The sequence below is a fragment of the Kogia breviceps genome, chromosome 10, assembly GCF_026419965.1.
Source record: "Kogia breviceps isolate mKogBre1 chromosome 10, mKogBre1 haplotype 1, whole genome shotgun sequence".
Lineage (NCBI taxonomy): Eukaryota > Metazoa > Chordata > Mammalia > Artiodactyla > Physeteridae > Kogia > Kogia breviceps.
In genome coordinates, this window is record NC_081319.1 from 23124491 (window position 1) to 23150530 (window position 26040).

Sequence of the window (26040 nt, forward strand, 5' to 3'; positions counted from 1 at the left end):
AATTTAGTGACTTCATTAGCAATGTTGATATATTCTCTCTGCCAGTTTCTGTTGGTCAGATTTCAGGAAATGTATCAGATGGATAGTTCTCATTAGAGTCTCTCATGTAATTTCAGTCCCATGCTGGCTGGGGCTACAATCATCTGAAGTCTTGACTGACGCTGAAACCTCCACTTCCAAGATGACTCATTCACATGCCTGGCAGTTTGGTCCTGGCTATTGGTTGGGGGCTTCAGTTTCTCTCCACAGGGTTGCTTGAGTGTCCTCAATGCATGGCAGCTGGCTTCCCCAATATGAGTGATCCAAGAGAAAGGTGGAAGCTATAATGCCTTTTATGTTCTAGCCTTGGAAGCCACTGCCCCTTCCACTGTATTCTGCTGGTTGAGGCACTTACAAAAGTCTGCCCAGGTTCTAGGGGAGAGAACACCAATGCTACCTCCTGATGCAGGGGTGTCAAAGACACATTGTAAGAAGAGCGTATGGGATGAGATATATATTATTGCAGCCATTTGGGGAAAATATAATCTACCATAATGGATGATAAAAATTTAATAAGCATCCTAAGGGTAACAGCTGGAAATAATAGTTTATTAAATTTCTGAGTGTACAAAGCTTTACCACGAAAGCTTGAATATATAATGTTAAAAAGTAGGGTTGTCTCTTGCAATGTAATTAGACCAGCAACCAGAAACTGCCTATGAGAGATTCAGAAATGAGTGAGATTTAGGACCTGATTTGGGAGATCTCACCAGTGTAAAAAAGAAGGCAAAATATTAGCATTTACAACTTGAGAATGTTCCACTCTTCTTTCCTCCCCACAGTTGCTTAAAATAAAAGTTCTGAGATAGATTTTGCCTAGGGAAGCTCTGACTTCATAAGACAGGCTCTTTGGACTTTGGGGGATGCAGACCGGGGAGAATGAGGCTGGCACAGTGGGGTGGGAGTAGAGAGTGAAATGGGAGGAAGGAAGGGAAAGATAAAGGATTTAGGCCTACAGTCATGAGCTGATCTACTTAACCAAAGGGAGTGAGAAGAAGGGCACTTTGTCCTGGGATAAAGGAGCAGTTGGGACTGTACTTTGGAGGTTATTACAGGACAGTTGTTGGCTGTGAGCGTGGAAGAGGAATGAGAATTTCATGTGTTTGGACTGTGCATTTGCTCTTCTTTAATATTCTTGATGATTTGAGCAAAGAATGGGATTCTTTTTAAATTAGTTTTGCCCACTGAATTGTGCTTTTAGAATGGGATTCATCCCAAAGACTGAACCACTTGGGTGTCGGGTTAAAGAACCAAGAAATTAAATGTGGGGTTAAAAGTAAGGTCTCTGAAGTCACACAGATCTGGGTGTATATCTTGGCTTATAGAGTACTAGCTGTGGGGCTTGGGACAAATAATCCACCTTCTTTGGACCTCAGTTTTATCCCCAGTCAAATGAGGTTATGTGTTTCTAACTCTTTTCTATTAAAATGCTGAGTCTCTTCTAGCATTTTAAATAATAGACCTGATGCAGCCCCAAATCATATGACTTCTTATAGTTTGGCATCTAGGCAAAATCAGGGCTTTGGAAAATAGTGTCCCCGAAATGGATTAATAAGAGAAGTCGCTTAAAATAGAGGTTCTCCAGCAAATCCAGGGCACAGGACTCCTCATTCAAGTCAATTAAAGATTTTCAGCCTTCCTGTGGAAACTGGGACATTCCACCTGGCTCCTTGGCTTCTATCTGACGTATCATTCACATCAGGAAGAAAAATAAGTTGTAAAAGAAGCAAGTAGAATTTCTTAAACAAAACAAAACAAAACCCAAACTGTCTGATATGTCCTGATTAGGTTTTAACTATTTTTCAAACATATGTAAAGTGAAAGCAAAGGTGGAAACTGAGGCAAAGTTTTGTTTGGTAAAATATTCAGGTTATTTTTTTCAAATTTCTTAAGGCTTAGTTAAATGGCATTTTCCCCCTTTGCTATAAAAAGGAGTTGCAATATGATTCATACACAATTTGAATTTATTTTTGAAATTATTTTTAAAGAGGCTACTTTTTTCCCTATCATTTTTCCTAACCTGTAGGGTTATGCTTGAATCTAGAGTCTTAGGTTGCTGACGGTAGTAATGATAGTAATTGAATATGAAAAACCTGCAATATTCTGAAGCCCTCTTAAATCTTCAAATTATTTATTTCTTCCCTCTCTTCTTTTTCCTTCTTCTCTTTCTCTAGGCATCATTTTTAGGACCATCATCTCTGCCGTTTTTTGAGCCTGTCGTAAGGCTTAGAACTTTTCATATATTCTCTAATTTTTATGACAAGCCTCTGAGTCTCATTATGAGCTCCAGTTTAGAGGTAGGAAAATATAAACCCAGCATGATTAATTAACCTGTCCAAGATCCCACAGCCTGCAAAATGGTAGAAATAGGATTTGTAATTCCAAAATTATGATTTCCCTCATAGCATGCAAATACTTCATTTATTTTTTAGTTCAGTCACTAGCACTAGTACTTGACATTTTTCTCCCCCAAAATACCAAGTAACACTTTTCAAGAGTTATTGTATAAAAATAACAAGTAGTTGATCATAGTTGCCTAATTACTTTTTTTAAAAAAAGAAATAGACTTTATTCTTTAGAGACACTTTGGGTTTATAGAAAATTGAGCAGCATATACAGAGAATTCCCATATACCTCCCCTACCCAGTTTACCTATTATTAACATTTTGCATTCCTGTGCTGCATTTATTACAATTGATGCACTAATATTAACCCATTATTATTAACTAGGCATTCCTGTGATGCATTTATTACAATTGATGAACTAATATTAACCCATTATTATTAACTAGAAACCACAGTTTGCACTAGTGTTCCATGTTGTACCATTCTATACATTTTGACAAATGCATTGTCATGTATCCACCATTACAGTATCATACAGAATAATTTCACTGAGGTGATATTTTTATTGTCTCTATAGTTTTTTGTCTTTTCCAAATGTCACATACCTGGAATCAAACAGTATGTAGCCTTTACAGGCTAGTTTCTTTCACCTAGAATATGCATTTAAGGTTTCTCTGTGTCTTTTCGTGACTTTTTAGTTCACTTTTTTTTTTACTGCTGACTTTTTTTTTACTTCCTCTGTATGGGTATACCATAGTATGTTTATCCATTCACCTACTGAAGGACATATTGGTTGCTTCTGGGTTCTGACAATGATAAATAAAGCTGCTGTAAACATTCATATACAGATTTTTGTGTGGACATGTTTTCAACTCACTTGGATGAATACTTTGGAGTGTGATTGCTAGATCATACGGTAAAACTATATGTAGTTTTATAAGAAACTGCCAAACTATTTTCCAGAGTAACTGTACTATTTTGAGTTTCCACCAGCAATGAATGAGACTTCCTACTGTTCCACATTCTTGCCAGCATTTGGTGGTGTCAGTTTTTGTTTTTTTAACTTTTAGCCATTCTAATAGGTATGTAGAGGTATTTAAATTTTGTTTTAATTTGTAATTCCCTAATGATTTATGATGTATCTTTTCACATACTATTTGCCATTCGTATATCTTCTTTGGTGAGATGTATGTTCAGACCTTTTGTTCATTTTAAATAGGGTCATTTGTTTTCTTATTGTTGAGTTTTATGAGTTCTTTGTATACTGGAGCTACAAGTCCTTTTTCAGATATGTGTTTTGCAAATATTTTCTCCATCTATGGCTTTTCTTTTTATTCCTTTAAGCCTTATGGCTTTCTAAGAGAGTCCTTCCAAAACATTGCAAGTTTGAAATGTCCAGGTTCTACAGGTTTAACAAATGTTGCCAGTTGAAGCAAACAAAACAAAACATCAAACCCTTAAATAAAGAAAGTAAATGGTTTCCAGTATTTGTATCCACTTAAGCTGATATTGAGTTTCCAAACATGTGTGAACCTTCACCATGCTACTCACTCCATTATCACCAGAGCATTTATCATGTGGGACCATATGGTGGTCTTACAAATAAATGAGAAGTTTGACCCTGCTAATAAATGTAGTCATTGGGATTTGTTCCTTATTCTCTGTAGCCAAATGGGATGTGTTCCCATGCTTTGATAGTACTTCACAAAAGTTATCTCATTTAATCTTCACAACTATACAAAGAGAGAGGTGCTATTATTCCCATTTTACAGTTAAGAAAACTGAGGCACAGCCAGTAGGCAGAAGAGCTAGGATTCAAACCCAGGCCTGTTAGACTCATAAGGTTAACTTTAGGCTCCACTGCCTCTGTTCATGTTCTGCTTTCATGTTGCCTGGGTTTCTTAAACCCTTTGATTCTAGCAAAATGTGTTGCTCTCTCCTGTATGGAAAAAAAAAGCAAGCATATCCAGAGTCAGGCAACTTAACTGAGGTTAGGTAAGCTCCTTTTTCAGTCCTACAAAAGTTATCAAAAGATTGCTTTTAAAGGATGCTGTTTACTGATTGATTTAACTCTCAATAATTTATTAATCTATTAATGTCTCTTTTTTTTCTATTTTATTCTCAGAGGAAGCAGCCAAGTTTTCTCTCAGCGTGAGTTTTAGTGTGAGGATATGGAGAATAGCTTGTTAATGGGTTTTCCATTATTGCTTGAGACTTTGCACCCTGAGAATGGGGAGGGGCTTGGGCACGAAGAGGAATATGAGCCCACCCTGGGCCTTTTTTCATCTTTCTTCCACAATATCCATTTAGCAAAAGATCCTAAAAATAAAATAAAATAAAATAAAATAAAATGAAATGAAATGAAATAAAATAAAATAGATAAAATAAAATGAAATGAAATGAAATAAAATAAAATAGATAAAATAAAATAAAATAAAACCTTCTGAAGTGCAGACTTTCCTTCCCCGCACAGTCTGGCTTCAGAATCTTGTCCCTTTATTCCTGTAACTGACTTAGCCTCCTAACTCTAGGTGTCTCCCGGAAGCCATCTTTCATGCTACGGCTCATCTTCATGGACTGTATAGAGAACCCTTGCCGGGTACTGAATAGAAGGAGATTAATATAGGGATCTCGTGTTAGTAAACTGCATTGTGGGGATCCTTTCACATCATCAGGCTGTAAATATATGACAGTATTATTTGTCAACTACATCTTAATTATAAAGCTGAGAAAAAGGCAGAGGGATCTAGTTGCAGAGGTGTTGGAGGAGCTGAGAGTAAGCAGGGAAAGGTGAGCCAACCCAGAGTTTAACAAGTACAAGAAGGCACTACTACAGCTAGAACTGGAGCGACTAGGAGAGGAGATGCCGTTGTCAGAGTCCAGGAGTCAGGGACGCCTGGAGGGAGCTGCAGCCTTGGAGGAGGAACTGGACAGGGGGACTCTGTGGCTGGGACTGTCAGTTGAAAGCTGGAATTCAGGAGAATTCAGTATGAACGGGGGCTAAAGCAGGGGTTTCCCAGAGGGAACGAGGAGCACAGAGGGAACAGGTATCCAGTAGAAACTGGGACCACACAGGAGATGCAGCTGCTGAGGGGATGCCAAGTAAAGCAGAGAAGGGGGTAGAAGTATCCTGGCTGCTCCTTTCTTCCTGCCCTCCAGTCTTTCAACATCTCCTCCCATTGGGTGAACCTAGCCAGATACCAGTTGCAAAGGACCCTGGGAATTGTAGTTTTCAGCGTTCCATTTCCTGTGTTGCAGAGCAGAACAGAGAAAGTATACAAATGGATCTGAGAGCAACCAGGCAAATGATCAGTACAGACACTAAAAGTAAATGACATCTGTAATAATCACAATTATTATAGCTTACAAACAGAGGGGCCACAAAGTCTGGAAACAAAAGAATGTATACAACACATGGTTTATTGATATTACCTTATAGTACCTATGTTCAATGACATTGAATGATATGTTCAAAGTTTTGACCCTCATTAGTAGTTCATAGTTCAATGCAGTATGAAAATTGCCACATTACTGGTCATGAATGCGTTTCCACCAAACCCTACACAGGAATCTGAGATCCATTGTCTCTCTTGACTCGTGCCTCTGATTTTCATTGCATACACCTGCATTTTAAGCATATCCCAAATAAACTATGTTCAATCTGTTTTTAGAACAATCATCTATGTTTCCTTCTGCCTCATATACATTAACTTATTTGATTAGCTACTGTTGAGCATTAAACTCCATCTCCAGTTCGTTTCAGAGAAAAAATCTGAGCTAAGCTGCAGCAAAGTAAACTTTTTCCATTGTCACATGCCCGATTTCATGACAAGCAGCTGAGGGCATAGCAGTCAGTATGAGTTGAAGAAATAAATTGGGTATATACTCTGTTGTGTGCCACGATTCATTTCGAAATGGTAGATTGCTGTGTAGAAATCTAGAAATACTGTCCATTTGGCACTTAGAGAATCTAACAGGAGAAGGAGTCCCAGAGAATTGAAGATGTGAAGTTTATTCCTTACTTACCCAAAAAGAAAAGTTTAAGGAAAGAGGAATGTAGTCAGGTTGTTAGATCAAAAGTTAATCTCAGAATCTTCAGAGAACACACCTGATGGGCAGGGCCTGTGACCTATTTTCTCCTCCACCTTCTTCTCTCAGTTATTAGTTTTAATACTTTGTTGTGCAAGCCATAAATCTCAGGCTTCCTCACTCCTTATTGCCTCCCACTTTCCTTGGCAGCAAGTCCTATAAATCTACTTCTTATGCTTTTTTTCCCCCAGTGTTGCTGTCTGGGCATACTCCTGAGCACAGCTTTATTTCAAATTCACATCTCCTCATGCCTCATCCACTACAATAGCTTCCTAACTGTCCTCCATTCAGTACATCTTCCAATCTATATTTCCATGTGGTCAATAGAGTGATTTTTCTAAAATCCTGGTCTAATCAGGTAACTCCTTTGTTAGAACCTAAGTTGGTCCTTTTTCCTATTCACTAAAGTATATTAAGACTTGCCATTGAACCCAGAAAAAGCTGTAAACTCTTTAGCATGACATATAAGACCCTTCCTCATCTGACTCCTCCTAACTTTATATGGCTCCTCGCTGGCAGTTGTCCTCTATTCAAGTCTTTTTGTTGTTCTAAGGAACAGAACCTTATTCCAAAGTGGTTCCAGTGTGGATACAACTATTTTCAGGCATCTGTTTTAATCTTTAGCACTGTTGGTCAAATATTTCTCTTTCTCTCCCTTTGTGATACGTGGTAGGATTGTACCTCCCCTTGCGTTGGCTGGGTCTGTGTGACTAGGCTCCAGCCAGTGTGTTTTGCATGGTTGTGATGTGGGTCACTTCCAGACTGAAGCATTTGATCACTGGTGCCAGACTTTCTGGAGTGTTTTCCCTGTGCCACAACGTTTAGCAGTATTCAGCACGATGCCTGCTCTCTCCCCCTCCTTTCCCAAACAAGGGGCCTCAGAGCAAAGCTCCAAGGTGATAGCATGAGTAAGGAATGAACCTTTCTCATTAAAAGCTTCAAAGATTTGGTGCAGGGATTGGCAAATTTTTTTCTATTAAAGATTTGTGGCCCACATAGGTAGTTGATCCTCCTCCTCCTTTATGATCCTTAAAATGGTAAAAAAAAAAAAAAAAAAAAAAAAATTAGTTCAAGCTGTGCAAAAACAGACCCTAGACTGGGCTCTCCCAAGGGCTCTTGTTTGCCCTCCCCTGATGTAGTATAACCTGGTATATTTTGACTAATACAACATCAGAAGATAGGAAGCAAAATACATGTAGTTCTTTCATCATTGCCGTTTCTGTGCATTCTTGTTTACATGTGGACCAGCCCCGTCTGCTTTCTGGCCCTGCATACGGCCTATGATAGTCACCACAGGGGCCACAATATGGACTTTCATGTCTCAGTTTTCCAGCTGAAGTATCTCTGGTCTGTTACTTCACATTCTCTAAAGACAGTCTGATTGGCTACTTAACAACCATGTGTTGGATGAGGCATCCATCTTTGATCCGATCAGCATTCACTGAACGGGTAGCAGGTACACAGGGCTGTCCCTTCCAGGGGCTGAGTGTAGGACAGCCTTTCCAGGAGGGACCATGAGCAGGGAATGTTGATAGATTTTTCTAGTAGACTACTCCAACATTTTGTACAGACCTTTTCTAGTCCTCTTGTTTGGTACCTGTGGTACATATTTCTTTTCCCTGCTTTTTCACATGGCATTCTTCAATCCATATGTCAACGCTCAGCCTAAACATCACCCCCTCTCTGGGGCCTTTATTGAATCATTAACATCATCTCATACCTGCCATTCAACTAACCAGGCAATGTTAGTTGCTTCTCCTCTGTAGTTCCATGGTACTTTATATCAGCATACCAAATTAATATAGCGTAATGCTTACACATATATATCCCTTAAAAGGGGCTCAACTTGATGCAAGAGACCATAGCTTATTCACTGTCATTGTAGCTTTTCTGGCTGCATGGATGCTACCTCCTTGTCCTTGAGGAACACCGTCTCATCATAATTTCTATCATTGCATATTTATTTATTTATTTATTATTTATTTATTTTTTTAGTACGTGGGCCTCTCACTGTTGTGGCCTCTCCTGTTGCGGAGCACAGGCTCAGCGGCCTAAGCCGCGCATGTGGGATCTTCCCGGACCGGGGCACGAACCCGTGTCCCCTGCATCGGCAGGCGGACTCTCAACCACTGCGCTACCGGGGAAGCCCTATCATTGCATATTTAGATTTGTCTTTGGCATCCATATCCGAGGTCCTTAGTAACAACAATTACTACAAAATAGAGATACAATGAATTTACACTTTTTTAGGAGAACATAATCTTCTGGAAATTAATTTTTAGAAATGCGGAAATGACAAAATCTATATAGCCTGCCATGTATAAATCTTAGCCTCCAAAATAAAATTCTAGCCTGAAGGGCAACAAGAACTACATAACCTCTGCCTGGAACTTAAATTCACATGACGGCTATTTTGCCTTGAGTGCAGTGCAATATTACAGACTTTTCAGTGAGCTGGGATACAGCTTCAGTTACCAAACTGCCACCAGCTGGTTTAACTTTAATAAAACATGCTAAATATGCCATGCCTTTTTGTTTCCAGAATTTGATACGTGTACTGATTGCTTACTGTTTCTGGAATGCAGACAAAGAGTAAATAGAGTAATATGTGTAAAATATTTATTTTAAATTATTTTTGGCAACATTTGGATCCTGTAATGTCATTTTTTAAATATTTAGGAACTTTTTAAAGCATGTAATGTCATTTAAAAGTAGGATTTGTACTCTTAAAAGGGTTTTGAAAATTTGAAAATGCTCCTTTTAAACATTTCAATCAGAAAATGGTCAGTGTCAGTCAGAATAATCAATTGTTAATTGATGGTGAAACTCATTTTGTTCACCAATAAGCACATCCTTTTTCTTTGCTCTCAGATGGGCTGTAAAAATGTCCCTGATATTGCTTGGGAAGAAAGAAACTTGTAGGATGATCAGCAGCTGAATAGAGGCTGGAAGGTAAGGGTGATAAAGAAGAAATAATGTGGAGTAGCCAGTAGGTTAGGGGAGAAAGTAGTGTATGACTTCTGGGGGAATAAGTAGAGAAAAGGAAGAGGCCAAAGTTTAGAGGCAAAGGAAGAGGAAAATGTCCCTAGTGAGAAAATACAGATTGAGAAAAGTAAGGCATATTTTCATAGGCATTGATCATCTACCAATGAGTGGCTGTTGGACTTTGAGATCAGTCTAGTTTGCTACATGTTGTTCCCACGGCCAAGGGCCCCAGGAACATAACTATTCTGCCTTGGGCCAGCCACCCATTTTCCCCCTGAGGTCCTCATGAGAGAGTTATGCCCAGGGATAGTCATTAGTGATAGGATGGTTAGTATCATTATGGTTGAACCTAAACACCAAGGCAGAGTTCTAGTAAGATACTTGACCAAGCTGAATTTCCTTTTCCAAAGCCAGTTAAGCCCAGTCAGACTCAGATAAAACAGGTCATGAGGATGGCTCTGACTCTAACCCCATATCCCAAATGCTCAAACACAGGATTCTGGTTCAGTCACCATGAGACAAGAGATGTCTCACATCTACCAACAGTAGGCAATGGAGCTTGACCAAGCTGCCCTAGGTTCCCTTCCAAAGCTATGCACCAGGAAGGAAAGAGAGCCCTTAAGCAGAGACAGATTCCAGGCCCTGCAGGAATAGCCCTAGGCTATTACCATCTCCTTGGGGTGAAAGGAAGAAAGAGAAGTGAGGCCATGCCACATGTGACATGAAAGTTTATCCCCTCCGAAAGTCAGTCCATCAGTATCCTAAAGTTTCAGCAACTCTTCCATTTTTTGGAGGCCAAGTCTCTTGCTACTGATCCTAGGGAGGTAGGAATCAGGTTGGGGTGAAAAAGGAAGGAAACAGTCTCGACTTCCCCTACAGACAAATAGTGCCTCACTTAATTCCCTTATGCTATATAAATATACTATAGATAGAATAGAATAGTATCTACCAAGTACAATATTCAGGTCATCGCAGACCTTTGTACATTTCCATAGAACAAAACAGTGAATTGTTTATAAGCCTCTGACCTTGGTTCCTAAATATTACCAATATTTCAGACTTTGACCATACTCCTGGCTCTGATATGACTGTTCCTCTTATATCTGACCCCTTTACTTTAATGGTCTTCTTTAAAGATCCCTTACTCCTCTTTAAGTAACCTGACATCTTTAACCCAAGGTTTGGATTCTTGACTTTTGAGAGAGTAGGCATTTGAGCAGCTCACATTTTCAGGTAGGAAAGCTTTTTATTTTTTTTTAAACAACAACAAAAGAGCTACTTACAAGGGACCAATTTAGCAACATTCATTTCCTAAGTCATTTTCTTTTTATAGGCTGTAAATAAATTTGCAAAATCATGTAACTTCATGGTAGTAACATGACCGGGAAATTACAAGGTAATTAAACTCAAAGCATCTAAGTATAGTACTCCAAAAATAATTTACTTCTCTGTGCCAGGAATCAAGATTTCTTGCTGCTAAGTGCTAATGCAAAATGAATTAGTACAGGAAGTTCCAAGCTGCTACACTGCAGGAATTATGGGAGGCTACCTCTGTAGTTGCTGGATATAATCGATGAAGCAGTGGTGCCATAAGAATGTTTGGTGATGACTTGTTACAAAAGTTTATTGTGATTTTAAAGCAAGTTCTGTATTCCTGTTGAAAGGCAACTATAGGCATTAAAGTGGCCTATATAAAGAACTAAAAGTCAGGATTCAACCAAACCTTGATGTAGCCAAAGGTTTGAAGATGGAGGTGATAGTCTGATGGTGTAGCTTGAGTTTAGTGATACCATAGGAAAGGCCTGGAAGAGATTTTTCCAGGGTGAAAATGGAAAGTTTTCAGATCACACTTTGGCCTGTTTGATCCATAGGCTATATCTAGAAAGCCCCTCTCTTACAAGTAGGCTTAGTTTTGAAAGATCTTATTATTAAGTCAGAGAGACCACTAATGCCTTTTGTAGCCATATTTAATGTGCTTTGATCAGTTGTGTGTCTTTGCTCATATTTATAGCAGCTTGCATCAGTGAGAGTTCCAGTGTTGAGAGTGCATAGTTAGAGGATCTTCTGTATACACTCCAATCATTTATCTGCTCCACAATGAGGAAGAGATGGAGTGCTCATTGAGAGTCAGAGCAGACATGTCTAATTCAGATCCCCCTTCCAGAAAGGACTCCTTGCTTAACTGCAAGATGTGTGGTTAGTGGAAAGCCTCCAGCTGTTGTTACCTCGTTCAGTCGACCCTAGCTTTTGAACCAAGATCAAGCTCTTCCCAGAGTAGCCCCAGTCAATGACTGAGCAGCACAGTAGTACCAGGGCTTAACCTTGTCTGCCCAGTGGAAGCCTCCTCTAAAGTGCAGTCTACACTCTGCAGAGTCTTGTAGGGCTGCCAGAAAAATCTGCTCTTTAATTATCTGAGTCACTCAGAGGAGTGGCATCATGTGTCCTAAATACAGTCTCAAGACCCTGTCTGATTCTGCTTCCTCCCTTTTCCTTTCACAAATGTTACTTTCCAGTGACCCTTCTCTGCTCCTGATTCACTCTTAGCATCTACTTTCCAGAGGACCCAACTGACCCCAGAGTTAACGAAAAATGTCCATTCCAATCCAATTATTTTACTTTCTCTCCATGCTGCTTCTGTAATCCTTCTAGAAAGATTAAAGATTTTATTTCAGCATTGGAGTCAGTTTTTATTTCAGCCTGTGAAGTAATGTGCCCAATAGATTCATCAGTAGGTTCAGGAAACCATTGGTTCATAGCACCTGCTACAAAGCTTGTTGAGTCTCAAGGCATTTTGCCTGAGTAAACTCAATAGCATTGGGGCACAAATGTTATATTACAGACACCATTGATCTCCTACAATGTACTGCAAGGAAACGATACATCGATTCCACCCAGAGGTGCCAATCTACATCCATGTAAGGAGACGCCATGCAGGGAGAAGCAGTTTTTTGAGCCATTTGAATGCTAAATGGAAAGTGTTTATTTTGAGAGTGATCTCCAGGTATACCTTTACTGTTCTTTAAAAAAAAAAAAAAAAGGTTAGAATATGAGAGGAGGGTCCATAAACTGTGCTTAGGCAAGGAGGGGGTCAAAGAGTGAAGTGAAGTGAACTCCAGGTAAGAGATACCTGGATGGCTGAGAAGACGGAAAGAAGAAATGAGAATAATAACAGTAAAATCTGCCCTTTAATTATCTGAGTCACTCAGAGCAGTGACATCATGTGTCCAAAATGCACACGAGGATGGTCTCACCATCCACTGCACATGGACTTCCAGCCTTTGGAAATAACTTGTCTCACCTCAGTGTAATGTCCTAACATAACTGTGGATTTACCATGAATATTCAGGGTAGGCATATATTATGGGATGGGTTGAGTGATGGTATAGGGCTGGTGCTGATGGCCTGGCGGGCCACATCCAGTGTGGCTTATAAGGCCCCATGGGGTCCTAAAAAGTGGGTCAAATGTTTGTTCACCACCACCTTTTCCTTTGGTTTGCAACTCAATGAAGCTGACCAGATCCATGCATTTTTAAGCTGTTTTATTTTAGTTTCTCTGTTCAGCTAGTAGCAGCTGGACTGTGATTCCTCCCTGATTGGGAGTAGAGTACGTATGTGTGTTGGGGGTGGGTAGGGAGTTGAGAGTGATGGTAAGTTGATAGTAGTAACAGAAACTGAAGAATTCAATAAGCAAAGATTCATTTACGGGTGGCGGGGGTTATTGGGGGGTAGGCAGGGGTCTCTGTGAAGGTATCATAGACTCTAAGTGATTTGGAACCAGTCTTATTCCCTCTCTGTCCATATGTCCTGGAGGTAATTCCAGATGCCCTGGTAGAGAAGTGCCTGGGACGGGTGAACGGATCACCTTGCTGTCATTAATCACTTGCAGGCAACTGGTTTCTGGAGCTCCCTCCGTCCTGCCCTGGCATAATCTGTAGTCTCTCTCGCCAAGAAGATGTGTGAAAGCTCAGCTCATTCGTGTGCATCTTTCTTTTCTAAATGTCAGCCTTAGAGAACCATCCTCAGGAGGAAATATATATATATATATATATATACACACACACTCTGTAACTCTGTTAAGTCAAAAGCATCCTTTACACATGCATGTTTGGAAGAGGGTTGCAATGCTTACCTTTTTTACTTTGGGTAACCCAATTAATGTGTTAGGCCGTATATAAAATGGGGATCATGTATAAATGGAGTTACTGTACACTTGTCTCCACTACTTCAAAGGATTGTCTCTCATACCCTCAAGTGGCATGTCATTGCTACTTATATTTGTCAAAATGTGTTCTGTGGAACTGGTCCTTGGAGATGCTCATTAAGAAACAGCTGTGATTCAATTTGGTCTTAGGAAGCGCTACCCACCATGGTTCATTCTTAGAGATTCACAGTGCATGCTAAAGGATCTGAGGAGTCATTCAGTCAAGAAACCTATTTCACCTTCTCTAATCGAGTGTTACCTAAACTTAATTAATGATGGAATCCTTTTTGTATGTGTATAACATTTATTAATATCCCCAATATAGAGTACTTACCACAGCTGTGTGCTGAGGACATACAGTAAAATGATTAAGAGCCTATGGGCTTAATGCTTAGGTTAAATCCCAGCTATGTTACTTACTGACTGTGTGACCTTGGACAAGTTTATTATTCTCTTTGAACCTCAGTTTCCTCTTCTGAAAAAATGGGAATAATAATAATACTGCATTAAGGTTGCTGTGAGGTTCAAATAAGTAAGTGTTAGTAGAATGCCTGATACATAGTAAGCATTCCATAAAGTTTCCTGTTATCATTATGACTGTCTGTGTTTATCTTCAGAAAACAACTTTGGCCTAATAATAATGATGAAAAAGAAGTAAATAAGTTATGGTTGACAAACTTTCTCATATGTGCATACTTAATCTTCAAATCCATCTTAATGGAGAGGCATTAGTTTTGTTATACCCGTTTTCCAGGTTCAGAAAAAAAGGCTAAGAAATTTGAATATATTCCATGAGTGGGCAGTAACACGAAGAGCCAGGAATCAAATATGGGTCATGTGCCTTTTCCACTAAATATAATTGGTTTTCCAGTGAATCCAAATTAAAATATGAAAGCTGTCCATTTGTAGTAGCTGAGAAGGTCTGCCTTTCAAAAGACAGATTTTGAAACCAAAAGGTTGAAGATTAGAAGATAGAAGTTAGAAACCCCAAAGATTAAAGATAGAAATTAGAAATTAAAGGCATTACAATGGATGAAATTTAAGCAAAGAAAGTAAGACAGGAAGCTTTTGAGGTATAAAGTTCCTGGACTAGTATTACAGAAGAATGAAGAACACTTACATGGGATATGAACACATTCACCAGGTTATAAACTAAAAATCAGTGCATATAATCTGACCAAGATTATTATGCTTTCAGTGCATGCAAGAGAAAAGTCTAGATGTTAAGATACTGAATTTCTATGACAGTTTGACAGTTATGGGGAAAATGAAACTGAATATTTGAGATTTGGATATGAGTTGAAAAGAATTGATTAGTCCTTACTGTAGCATAATTTATGATCTCCTTCAGCAATACATAATCTGAAAATCAGAAAAATCAGGCTGCGGCACTTAAAGTTTCGTAGAAAATAGAGTTTGCTGCATTAGTCCTGTAGTTCCTCAGACCAGTGTGGTACTCTCATTCTTGACTCATCTTTGGATCTCTGACTAATATTGGAATAATCAAGTGATCTTTGAAGGATTTTTCGGAGGGTTATGTCAAGGTTGCTATGTCAAACTAGCCAAGATATTTGTTTTCAAAAAGGGAGGCAGTTAACAGAGGGTGGAGGTAGAACCATAATCTCACTGATTTGCCATTGTCCACCTTTATAAACCAAGACAGTCTCATAATAGGTTCAATTTCTAGTCAAAAGAGTTAACAAAATCAAGTAAAACACTGTGTGGAGGGGGTGGGTGGGAAGATAGGGAAAAAGATTTCATTCTGTCAAAATCACAGTGGTTCAAGGATGTGAAACCAGATGGGTCCAACTTCACAAATGAAATAGTCACATAAACCTTTCCTTTAGGTCATTATTATTAGATTTTAGTGCCCCATGTTCCCCCAAGAGTTCATCTTTCCTTACGAACTACTTTGCTTCTTTTAATTAGCAAATGGGATCTATTTCTTATTTTGCTTCGCCTGCCAGGTAGCTCAGAGCTAAACTTACTGCCACATCATAGTCATCATTGCATGAGTCTGAAACTTGATGCAGTGTCACCCCCTTTGCTTAAGTCATGATTGCTTATATTAATTTATCTACATATAAATTTGGTTATTTGTGTGCTGGTAATTATGTTCTTTTTCGTCTGTAGAAATGAGAGTGAAATGAAGGAGGGAAGGAAGAAAAACATTTAAGAGAAAGATTTTCAACAATCTTTTTTTATCTGAAAGATTAAAAATTTTTCTTCATTGGCACTCAGTTGATCAGAATTCTTCTTCCCCCCACCCCCCACCTCAGGCATTTTACTTAATGAGACTGTTAGGACCATAATGATACTTAAAGATAAGCATCATGAGAAAACTGAAAAAAAATATGTTTAGATGGGGGACAAAGGGAATGATGGAAAAGGGAGGGTAGGAAGGCTGAACCCAATCAATGCCTGTAACTTTTATTAACAGTTCAAAGGAAACTGCTGTCAAAATTAAGTAAGTACTTCTTAAAGTACAGAAAGCCAGTTACTTCCATCTGTCTTCAAGCAGCCAAAAAGACAAAGATAATTGAAAAGTGAACTTGGGGGGAAATATACTTGTATTACACAGTTTCACACAGAGGTACTCTCTTAGTTACAATTGTCCAAGACATTTTACCTGACTCTAAGATCTTTGCATTTCCAGGTTCTTTTAAAATGTTTCTCTTTTCTCCAGGGCATCAGAAAGGAAATTCCTAGGACCCTTCGCATTTCACAGAAGAAAGAGAATCCATTTGTACTGCAGTTTGGAATGGAAGTGAGTCTGGCCTCATTCCTTACCTGGGGGTCCCTCCAAAATCCTCCCTTCCGCAACAGAAAGAGGTAGAAAGAGCAAATGAGCATCTAGGCTGATGCTTCCCCTCTTCCCCAGGGAGTACTGAAACATTCGCTCTCGGTACTTCTTTGGGCATTTCCTGATGTCTGTGGTGTTGCGATAATGCTATTTTGTCGTTGTTGTTTTATCTCGGATCTCAGTTTGCAAACTTGCATCTTTCTGAAGACCAGTAACTATTTATTCTTAAGCCTCAAGCACCTATTAAGTGTGTATGCGGAGGCAAGTGGAAATGGTGGTGAACACATAAATTGATTTGTACCTGTAATTTACATTATTCTTTGGGTACATTTGACACTAATGTTGTGACTATACTGCCATGATGAAGATTAATTACATAAACATTTTTGCCGACTTTGTGCATGGCCACGTTGATTGTTTTACTTGATTTTCTAAGCTTGGTGCTTAATAGCAGGATGGGAAACATTTCTTGGTTTTGCTCAGCATCTTCATAGATTAAGTGCCCCAGACCAGTCTTACCCAATAAGCACTGGGGGAAACGTTTTTTCTAGCTACAGAGCTCCAGTTTACTTGACTGTGAAGGAAGAAGTGGAAGGTAGCTTAGTTCTTGGAATTTTGCAAACATTTGGATTTGGGCAGGATTCCCCAGAATATAATAAGAATTGAGCTTCTCAAGTGAATAAAAAGTGAATATAAATGTGTTTCACGTATACAGAAAGGGCAATTTGTTTAGGTTTCCTTGCCGAACCTGTTGGCCTAGACCCCAAACATCTTGAGCTGCTGAAGGCTAGGCTCTCAGAGGCTCCATTTCTCTCCTTTGTAAAACGGGGATAAGCATAGTAGCGCTTCGTGCTCGGCGTCCCTGAGTACACGCTGAAGATGCAGTGTGGGGGCCCAATTCAAGTCATACAAAATCAGAAGCACTGAAGGACAGCCTGTGCGTATCCAGTTATGGTGTAGAAGGCACTTTATTCTCCCTTGAGGTTATAGGGAAATCCTGAGGGGGCTTACATGGACCCACCTGTTCTCACTAGAAAGGCCTCTAGTTGTCAGCACATCACGGTCACTGCTATAGGACTCACTGTCCAGGCCCATGTATGCATTTAAATAAGGCAGCTCAGATACTTCTCCAGCAGGCCTGGTGTGGGAGCTCTTTGCCAGGGTTCCAAAGCCCCAGGGTTGATGTTTCAGCCCTTTGGCATCCACAGCTACTCCCCAGAAGTATTGTTCTTGGGAGTGGGGGTGAGCTCCCAGGCCCCCTCAGAACCCCCCATCACTACTGCCTGCAAGCCAGACGGCTCCCAGCCCCAGCCTACCTCCCTGAGCGTCCTCGCCCAAATAAATGGCGTGTCTAGGTTAGCTGGTGACTGCTCTTTTCGTTTCTGAAAAACAAACTCAGACTTAATGAACTACTGAAGCAAGAAAGCCCAGATTTGACAACCAAAGCCTTATAACCTTTGTGTGCTGGGTGGGCCTAAAGAAAAATAGCCCTTGTTTGTCCAAGTCCCATAGGTGGGCCAAAAGGAAGCACGATTTACTATTTTCAGAAATGTTCCTGCCTTGCTTATATTTGAATTTGCTTTCCTAATGTGTGGTTGATGCATTAGTCAGAGCCCTGGAAACAGAGAACAAAGATGTGGAAATATTGTGGGGGAAACCACAGGAATACTCCAGTACCCCAGAATTATCATCAGCAGGGAGCAGTTACCTCCCAATGCCCTGAGGAAGCAAGGGGAGGAGCATTTCTGGGGACTTGAAGACGAAGCAGCTGTGCAGAAAGGGATGCTTTATACCCATTTTGTTGAAGGATGCTTCTTGGAGGAACTGGGAGAAACAAATGCCCTGACCTGACTCTCTCTCATGCCTGCACTCTCGCACTGGAAGCCAGAAAAGGCGAGCGGGCCCAGTGACGTGGCCCAGGCTGGGTGACCTCAGGACGGGGGCAGAGATGGATGGAGAAGGGATAAGGGGGGAAATGAAAGAGACGCAATACACCTCCTTTCCACTATGCTCTTTTTTCAGTTAGCTGACATTCATTGGGTACTAACCACGGGCATTAACTAATACCAGGCATTTCATATCCATTATCCATTATTAGTTTAACCTTCACAACAGAGCTGTGGGATAGACGCAGTTATTTTAGGGATGAAAAATCAGAGGCTCATAGAGTTTAAAGAAACCAGGTCTCTGGTTTCAAAGGTCATTTCATACTCAGGATACTTTATCTATGGAATGGACAGACTAAACAGCCAAACTTTAGCTTCTGTTTGCCAGGAGGTGGTATGGCTGATCCTCTAGGTCTATACTCGGAATTGGTGGAGAATTATATTTTTCATCAGCTGTCATTACAGGAGCTCAAAGCTAGCAGGCAGGGATGCTTGTCTTTCTCTCTTTAGCCCTTATTTATTTTATTTATATATTTATATAAATAAAATTTATATATAAATATTATATATATTTAAAATATTATTTTAAAAATAAATAAATATAACATGCGTGCAGAAGAGTACTCAGATTTAAGTGGGTGGCCTGATGAAATTTCACCAAGTAATTTACTGTGTAACCAGCACCTGGACTAAGAAATGGAACATCACCAATCCTAGGAGTGCCCTGGGCCCTCTTCTAGGACCTAGCTCCCTCCCTGCTGTTCTGATTTCTAATCCCCACCCGTTACTATTGTTTTTAGTCCTTGTTGAGATGCAGCAAGGAAATGAACATACTTATTTTATACTCAGTGCAGGTTCCTCAGTGATTTATTGCACTAGATCAGGGGATACAAACTATGGCCCATGGGCCAAATACAGCCTACCACCTGTTTTTATAAATAAGGTTGTATAGGAATACGGCCAGTATCCCCACCTGGGCATAACACTGGTTTTGTTTCACCCCAACAGGAGCAATAGGGATGCTCTGGAATTATAATGGATGTATGGGTGAGCAGCCTGGCAAGAATCATTTGCAAACACCCCACGTCCCTGGTGTCAGGGGAGGTGATCCAGGAGACCGCATCTGAGCTGCCGTGCAGGGTCGCCCTCCAACATTACTGCCCATGTCTGCGTAATAACCGGATACCAGCTTGTCTGTTCACCTTTAACCTGGAGGCCCAGACATCCCTCTCTTTCATTACGCGGTGACCTCTCCCATCAGCAGCCCATGGCTATGAAGTCTTTGTTCCTGTGAACTTGGCTGCCACGTCTGATTCTGACTGACAACGGAGAGGAGCCCTGGGCCCGGGTGGCAGGTGCAAGCTTCGGGGAAGTAAGGTAGGTTCACATTTAATATTGTCGGGAAAGGTTTCATTTCCTTTTTTGCCCCTCAGGAGTTTGCAAAGTGTACATTTGGGTTTGTTTGGGAAGGAGGAAACCTGCAGTGACTTTTCACTGTTGCCTAGTCCAGAATTGCATGAGAATAGATATACCTGAGCCGTCAGTGAGGGCAGAGGCACTGTGTCAAAGGGGTTCAGCCTCTAGGCCTGCCAAGGGCTAACTCTTGGGTTTTGTGGTTTGATAAGGGGAATGTTCTTTTCCTTCTTTCTTTCCTTTTAAATATTTTATTGAAGAGAAATGTAACCTCCCCAAGCCGGTATCTCAGTTCCCTTGAACTGGGTCTGTAGCTCTGAGAGGTTCAGCTCTAGAGCCGATTATTGGAACAGACATGTTCAAATCGTCCCTAATCGCAGGCTGGTAGCCCTTCGAGCTTTACATGTTCTCAGCACATCTGCAAGAGCAGAGCATGGCCTTGCCCTTGTGAGCTGCCTGCTGAAAAGAGAAAACTTGAAAAAGTTTTCTTGAATTTTTGTCTCTCCCTGAACAAGAAGTCTCAGAAAGACTATCAACACAGACAAGACAGGCAGAAATTTAGAGACACTTACATTTATAGAAATTTAATTTATAGTAATTAGCGATTCTTTAACCCAGGATGGCAAAACCGCCAGGCAAATTTCCACACACATCAGCCCAAGTCAGACATCCATAATCAATCACTGTCCCCTTTTCTGCTGAGCTTAGACAAGGCCTCAGACTCATTCTTAACACTGTATTTATTTCTGGTAGCTACTATCAGGAAATAAAATACAAGCTTAAACAGGTTTATCATTCCTGATTTAAGGATCCCTTTGAGCAGACGGCATATTGTGAATAATAACGATAATAATAGCTGACGTGTACTGAGAATTTATTATTGTGCCAGGTAGCGTTCTACATGCTTAACATGGATTCACTCATTTAATGTAAACCACATGAATACAGACTTTGTTTGGATTATTGTTGCACCATCAGTGCCTACACAAGTCTCTAGAACATAGTGGGTGCTCAGTAAACCCTTGTTATTTAAATGAATTCTAAAAGTAATAATTATTTTTCTCATATTCCAGATGAGGAAACTGAGCTTCAATAACTCTCCTAAGCTAGTAAGGGCAGGAGCCACGATTCGACATTGCTTCAGGAATTTATTCAGACTTTTAACCACGTTGCTCTACTGCTTCTCATAGCAGCTGTTTGATATCTGTGCTCTTGTTTATTACTATTTATTAATATCCAATAAGTTGGTTATTCAGTCTCATTGCATCTCTGTATTCTTGCTTTTCTCCCTTTTAATATTTTAAAGAGCTATTTGTCTCTGAAAATAATGGGAAAAGCAGGAGCTGACATCCAAATGTCTATGGGATTTAGACAGAAGACATAAGTGAGGCAGGCAGGTCAGGTGGGGACCGTGGGGCTGTGGAGAGTACACACCCTCTGGGCAGCCACCCCTTGGCTCTAGCAATTGCAGCTATAGGGAATCCAAGCCAATATTGCCAAATCTTCCCATTTTTCCTCAGAACTAGGAAATTTGAACTTGTGTATGAAAATACCCAATGAAAATATCAATCTGAAAAATCCCATATATAAAATGCTGACAAGCAAGGCAATTTAAAAAACAAAACAGGGCTTCCCTGGTGGCGCAGTGGTTGAGAATCCGCCTGCCGATGCAGGAGACACGGGTTCGTGCCCCGGTCTGGGAAGATCCCACATGCCGCGGAGCAACTAAGCTCGTGAGCCATGGCCGCTGCGCCTGCGCATCCGGAGCCTGTGCTCCGCAATGGGAGAGGCCACAACAGTGAGAGGCCCGAATACCGCAAAAAGAAAAAAAAAAAAAAAAAAAAAAAAAAAACAAAACAAACACAACATTGCAAGTCAAAATATCTGTGGGCTCAATCTAGCCCATGGATCTTTAGTTTGCACCCTGTGAAAGAGAGTGAAATTGAATTTGGGTAACTGATCTTGTAGTTCTAGTTTTACAAAAAAAAAAAAAAAAAAAAAAAAAAACATGGTGGGAGACTGTTGAAACTATTCGTTAAGATTTTAGCATAGGGGATTCTGGGAACCAGAACTGCAATAAGGGTAGCAGCTCAATACTTTTGTGTAGTGCTTCATATTTTTCAGGTCACTTCTATATGTGCCCTTGAATCTCCCTGAAAATCGTTTTGATGGTTCGGTTACTTGGTCACTGTTAAGCAGTAGGATTCAAGATTCAGATCCCGATCTCCCAATTCTCAACCTGTTTTTCCTGCAGGAAGACAAACCCTGAGCGGAGGGTGACTAACCCCCAACCTTCACAGCTCTTAGAGGCCTGTGCTTTTTCATCTGATGTCTAAGCAAGAGGTAAAAGACTACCATAAGAGACAGAGCTCATGCCCAATCTCTAATGAATATTCAGATAGGAGAGAAATAGGACAGTCGTTTGAGGATGTCTGTATGATTGCTAAAGCGTGTTGTTCTTGGCAGATCGAGGTTGTTGATTTACATTTGGTTCTCTCCAGATCATCTCTAATTACAAAAATCAATGCCTAGCAAAGTCTGGAGAAATAATGTAATTGTGGCCTAATCATTGTGTACCTTCCTAAACACTCAGCTAATGACTAGCAGCTTTGGGGTTTTGCTTCTCCAAGTGTAGCTAACTGCCAGCCAGAGCCGAAATGTGGCATGTTTGGCGTGTTCCATGGAAACCATTTTAAATTAAGTGAGTTTGAAAATCATCACATGGAGGGAGATTTTTTCTGATCGCTGGGTCTGTGTGGGCCTGTGGAATGTCAGTGTCATGCAGGAAGGGTTCTTGGCATTTGATGCCTTTCTGCCAGGTTTGTATTTGACAGCTGTTCTGGGGTGTCTTTTCCCAGCCACTGGCCTGGCTACTGTCCTAAAGCCAATTAGAGTCTCAGGCAATTAATGTTATTTTCCTCACGTGCTCCTGGAAATACTTGTTTCATGTGGCACTTTGGCATGAAATCTGTGACCTTTGGAAATACAAGCACAAGAAAGCAAACAAGCCAGGCTAAGCGTATCCTGTGCTCCATTAAGTTATGAAGAATATGAAAACAGACTGTAGTTGCTGCATGCAGAGATGTCCATGGAGCACTTCATGTCTCAGGATTCCTACAAATGACGATATGTGCCTGCTGCACAATCCAGATAAACCCTAGATGGTGGGAGGCATACTGAACAGAGATACATTCACGTATGTTCAGCAAAGTATTTAAGAAAATTTGTGAATTTTAACACATTCAGAAGGGGGCTCCATAACTAGTACTTGACACTAATTTGCCACATTTTCAGAAGGATACAAACAAACTGGAAATGCAAAGAAAACCCTAATACTTTTTAGGAAGGGTTGGAAAAAATGGGCTGTTGGATTTAGAAAAAGAAGACTTTCAGGACGAGGGAATTATCCTCCATAGGTACAATCAACTTTCCGTGAGAAACCTTGTCTTATTCCCTGGTTTATCCCCAGGGATTCCTTGTAACCCTTGGCTGAGAAGACTATGCCTAGAGCAGAGGAAGTGCTTAATACAAATTTTTCAATGAGTTAAAAAGATGAATGAGTACAAGAAATTTGTAAAGAGATGAAAGAAGCGGATATATGCAATGGGTTGCTTTATGAGATGCGATCCCTGTTATCTGCTTAAGCCAGGGCTGTAAACCAGCGGCCTGTGGACCATCACTTATATATGGATGGATGTTTTTTGCTCATTCAGTGTTTTCTTTAAGTTTGGTGTTTCTAAAAAATTTTTAATTGAGATGATTGTGCATTCTCTCTCCACCCCACCTTCTTTCTCTCTCTCTCTCTCTCTCTCTCTCATACACACACACACACACACACACACACACACACACACACACACACACACACACACAGTACCCTCCATTCTGCATTTCAGCAATTGACTGGAGATACTGCTGCTCCCATTCAGTGAAACACGTGTTTTTCAGTTTTCCTCAGACCCCACTTCTCCCTGTTGTTCTAGACTCAGTTCCATTTCACTCATTGATCTTAACCTTCCTTGCCCCTGAAGGTAGCTGAGCTTCCTGCCCTTGGCTAAAGCAGCTGTGGTGGCTCACCACCTCTTGGGTGTGGTAAAGGTGATTCCTATGTTAAGAAGGAGAATCGACCAAACTCTTTACTCCAAGATGCCTTGGTTCAGTGATTAATAACCATGCCTTGTTCATGAGAACAAAAACAGTTCCGGTCTGGTGTCAACCAACACACAAGCACTTCCTTTCAACCCAACCAATCCGTCAGAAGAAGCACTGCCTCAATCACAAAATTCCCAGGCCTAAGCATTATTCCCAGGCAGTCCAGACTGCCCTAAGTGTCCTCAGGATTCAAGGGGATTAGCTACAACTCCATCTTCATTGCATCCTGTGCCCCTCTCCTTTCTCACTTTCATTGGTTTCCGATCAGGTGCACACACAGATCCATCCCTCCAGGATCAAATCCAGGGTTTGTAGGAAATGGAGGTGGGAGAACTCAGAAATGAGTTGTGTCACCAATTAGTGACATCAGCATCAGGAAGTGCTGGAACTGAGCAAGTTTACAGGGAGCTGGGAGCAGGGGCTTGTTTGAATTTAAAGGCTGCCATGGTTGTGCTACATGCTAATCACTTTTCATCACACTGGCTAATGGGTGTGGAATCTTTGGCTCGAGTTCCTTTCAGCTATTCCAGGCTGGCTCCTGAGACAGCTGCAGAATTCTGGCTCCAGCTGTGCCCCTTCCTCTTTGCTCCCTTTAAAGAACGTGAATTATTCTTAGCTGTGGTCCCCCAAAATTTAGGCAATGATTCACAGGAGAGTTGGAGACACAGCAAGAGTGAAGAACAAACCACCTGCTTAGGATTCAAGGTCCAATTGTTGGCAGCACACCTAATCAGGTCAAATTGGTACTAAAACGCTGCATGTGAGTACCTTCGATACCTTACAGATGCTGCATAACCATATTGGAAAAAGCCAAATTCTCATCTTACTCATTGGATAATGGAAGATAGTGAAGTTTATAGGGTGGATCTAATCTACATTCACCTAACAAGTGCTGAATAAATACCAGCAAGCCTCGAAAGGGCGTTTGCATGGAGTCACGGTGTTTGCTGGATTGAGAGGTTTGTGTTTCCACCATCCCTCAGGTGCCGTAAGCCGGCAGCAGGATGGTGTCCTTGGACCACACATGTTTTGGTCCCAGAGTCAGTGTCCAATATGTCAGGCCATCAAGGCAGATGGTGAGCAGGACAATGTTTCTGAACTTTTGGAAAATACACCACTTGAGAGTCCAGCTGGGGAAATGCCTGAAATTGGAAAATAATGTAATAGAATATTTGATTTGCCACCAAAAGACCTTAGCTGGGAAGACTGCCACATTGAAATGAGAGGACAGCTTGGCTGACTTCGACCTTTCAGTTATACTTAGTCACGGCCTGTTTGTGGGCTGGGTCCTGGACTCCCCGTGTGGCACCAGAGTGCCCATTTTACCTCTTCCTCCCCCAGACACTACACATGCCAAGCAAACGTTCCAGATAAGCTTTGGAGCTACATCCACAAACTTGTAACATTAGCCTAAGAACAAAAGCCAAGGCCAGTGGTCCCTGGATGTTTCCTCGGAGGGCCTGAAGGTGGCCCTCAGAGTGGATGGCAAGGTAGACGAGATGTCATTTCCATTTAACTCAGTTTGCTTTTTCTCCGTGCTGCCAGCCACTGACTGGGCGTCTCTGGCAAAGCTGTTTTTCTGCAATTCACCAGACCTTTCTGAATAGGAACACCTCCGTCCTCCAAGTTAGCCTCAGTGGGTCGCTGACTTGAAAGTGTCCATTCACATCCTAGTTCTCAGGGTAAAGAGTCTGTCATTCGCCTGCTGCCCAGTATTCTCTGAACATCTCAGCATGCACTCTACCTATGGAAAGCTGCTTATTTTAAACACCTGCAAATCTCTGTTTTCCCCACCTGGCTAAGGGACCACCCTTGGCAAATCTGAAGTGCCGGAGAGTTACTAGTTCCAGAAGCAGCCTGCGGCCGATAACAAATGGGAGGTCAGTGGAGAATACTCCGGCTTCTTTGCCCCTTTGTTGGGACAGTTCTCTCAAGCTTGTTCCATAGTCTTCCCACAGTTCCCGGTGGGGTTGAGTTCCAAGTGTCCACAGTCCCATCTGACTTGATTGCTGAGAGCACATTGTTTTATGTGCTTCAGTCCTTTTGTACCTCACTTAGGTACTCCCCTCTGGTGTTTCCTGGTACCTCCCCAATAAATTATTTGATAGATTATTTACCCTGGAATT

The 26040-nt window shown here is 41.0% G+C and overlaps 1 protein-coding gene across 2 annotated transcripts in view; it reads left to right on the forward strand.

Moving 5' to 3' along the window:
* SUCLG2 (succinate-CoA ligase GDP-forming subunit beta) overlaps positions 1 to 26040 on the forward strand; it is a 621393-nt gene that overhangs the window by 368853 nt on the left and 226500 nt on the right. The window contains exons 13-14 of one of the 2 annotated variants that reach the window (XR_010842511.1): positions 16347 to 16427; positions 19358 to 19726. The gene's annotated coding sequence lies outside the window, so the exon portion shown is untranslated. Of the gene's footprint in view, positions 1 to 2213; positions 3226 to 16346; positions 16428 to 19357; positions 19727 to 26040 lie in introns of those variants that run through there. The other variant, XM_067043690.1, reaches the window with a different exon arrangement.